This window comes from Electrophorus electricus, chromosome 3 (genome assembly GCF_041902795.1).
Source record: "Electrophorus electricus isolate QZ-2024a chromosome 3, ASM4190279v1, whole genome shotgun sequence".
Taxonomy (NCBI): Eukaryota; Metazoa; Chordata; class Actinopteri; order Gymnotiformes; family Gymnotidae; genus Electrophorus; species Electrophorus electricus.
Window position 1 is genome coordinate 11,587,501 of NC_137499.1, and position 2,893 is coordinate 11,590,393.

Sequence of the window (2,893 nt, forward strand, 5' to 3'; positions counted from 1 at the left end):
TCATCCCTTTTGTTTCTGTCGGGTGTTACCGCTTACTTTTCCTTCGTCCTGTAGATTAATCACCATTGGCTTACTCCGTGTGGCAGCAGGATATTGATTGGCTGCTCCTCACTGGTCCCTGTTCTGCCCTCCAACCATTATAAATCCTGGCTGAAATTAGCGGGCATCCAGGTTTATTGATTTTTTTTCACTTAGGTAGTGTAAAAACAAACAACTCTAATGTCCTATGTTTTGTTTGTTTGTGTGTGTGTGTGTGTGTGTGTGTGTGTGTGTCTGTGAGTGTCATCAGGTGTCTCAGGAGTCACATTACACAGCTAATGGTGTGAGTCTGCCTGATTATTGCCCAACACAGTGAGATCATTTAAACACACACACATATACACAGATGGACACATACCATCCATTGCTGTTCCTATCAGTCTCTCTCTCTCTCTCTCTCTCTCTCTCTCTCACACACGCACACACACACACACGCACACACAGTAGAGGTTGATGTTCTGCAGAGAGAGAGAGAGAGAGAGAGACGGGGGATGATTGTATCACTGTCACTGCTCATTCTATACCGCGCCCCTCAGCTTCATACTCGCTGACCCCGCTGACCCCACCAACCTTTCTGCTTCAGGTGCTTCCTCTACCCTAGACCACTCTCGCAATCTCTACCCTCTCCACCTAAATGCTGTCAGAGAAAAGGACAAAGTGACATTGGACCTTGAGGCCAGGCCTGGACCTCAACACGTGCTCCCAGTCATGGCAGTACTGTGGTTGTATATTGATTTATCTGCTCTTAACTGCATTATTCAAGCACACATTTAATAATATAAACCAATGTGCCTTCTTGTCTAAATGAAAACATAAGGCACAACATATAGGCTTCTTATGTATGTTTTCATCATGTAAACAAAATGATTGAATCATTTTTCATCATGTTTCTATGAAACATGGAAATAACTGAACCTTCACCATGAAGGAACTGGTGAACTGGCTTCTGTCTGTTTTACTGACCTTTCGTTCTTTCATCTAAAGTCCTTTTAAGATTTTCTCGCTACCAAATAATTATTTTAAAGGTAATTTACCGGGCACTGTACAATGTCATTTTTAAAGATCCTCGTACTTCACTGTAGTGGACAGAGGGAATACCTGCCTTTGTTTCTCTGAGATAATTACACTGTAGCACTCTTATGCAGAATGGCTACTGAATCGCAATGAGCAGGGCCAGAACAGCTACTGCATATGCAAATCTGGTGGACAGACTCAAGCTCTCTAAATTAGCATACCATCTGAATTCAGTTACCGCGCCGAGTTGTGAGGTCAATGTGTGTCACTGGCATGTGTGCGTGCATGCGTTAGAGAGAGAAGGAGACAGTGGGAAAATGGTGACGTTTGTGTGTGTGCGCGTGAGAGAGAGAGAGAAGTAGACAGAGTTATAAAGTCAAGTGGGGTTGACTTCTGTGCAGACTCAATCCAACTCTAATGTAGAATTATAACACAGTGTAATGGTTCCATCAGAAAACCAGTCTCAGTGGAACTTAGCAGGACAAGCCCAGTTTTAGTCATAGACTCACTTACTGACTGAGGACTGAGTAGCTTTACAACACCAGGGGAGAATGTCAATGTAATGTAGCATTTAAATGGTTCAACAAATTGTTAATTTCTTAATTAATTTGCATTTTTAATTTTAAACTAATGTTTTAATGACCTTAGCGTGACCCGTTCTCTGTTTTGTAGTGTGTGTATGTGTGTTAATGTATGTGAGAGAGTGTAAGTGAGAAAATGATTAGTGAACACATTTAGGCTTGCTTACTCTCTCTCACACACAAACACACACACACACACACACTCATGACCATCAATACTGATATTAATTGCATGAGCATATTTTATCATTATAGTTTAATTGCCTCTATAAAAGAGCGCATTATAAAAAAGAATCTATGCTCCATTATAATCAGCAGACAAGAGTGACCAATGAGGAGAGAATGTAATGACGCCCTACGCCCACATTACACTTCTTTAATCAAGCGTGGAGCTCCAGGATACACGCGCACACACGCACGCACACACACCTAAACGGACAAGTCTTGATACATAAATGAAGCGATCACAAGATAAGATTGTACGCTGTACAATCTCCCATCAGAACAGAAAGAACAAATTGCTGCACTGAAATAATGAAGATTTTCAGGGGGTGTTCAAACTCTTTTTCTTCAGCAGATCCATTAATTCCGACCGAGCACCCCTCTCTCTCTCTCTCTCTCTCTCTCTCTCTTCCAGTTTAATAATTTAATTCTGCGACTTAAATGGCTCATCCGATTGAAAGACCTTGACTAAGCACGCCGTGGAGAACAGCGATTATGCCAACGTGGGCTGAAATGCTGAAAATATGAGGGTTGGTGAAAAGGTTACGCGCAGAAAAATGAATATGGAGATTCGGCAGTAAAGACCCCGCCCCCTCGCCGTCTGATTGGCAGAGCGACATAAAAGCGCCGTTAATGAGGCCGTAATTTCATACCCCTCGCGCTTAATAACCACAGATGTAATGAATTGGTATTTAGAAGAGAAACTATTTCTATATACTCGTTTAATGCCATTACAGAGCAAATGAACCTTGCCGGGGATTCATTAGGCTCGGCTCCAGTTGGTCGGCCATGCGAACGAAATAGAGAGTAGGAATAGGCAACCTTTGAAATGTAGCATCACAAAGTTTTAGTGCTGTACAAGAAGTTAATAATCAACGCCGTTAAAATTGCGTGCGTGTGTGTGTGACAAATATGGAGTACTTATAAATAAAATGTAGCCTATACTCTGAAAAAATGAGCTCTTCAGCAATTATCAGGCCAAAATGTTCACTGTAATGTGAGTTTAAGTGGACTCGTGGCAGTTGATCACCCTGAAG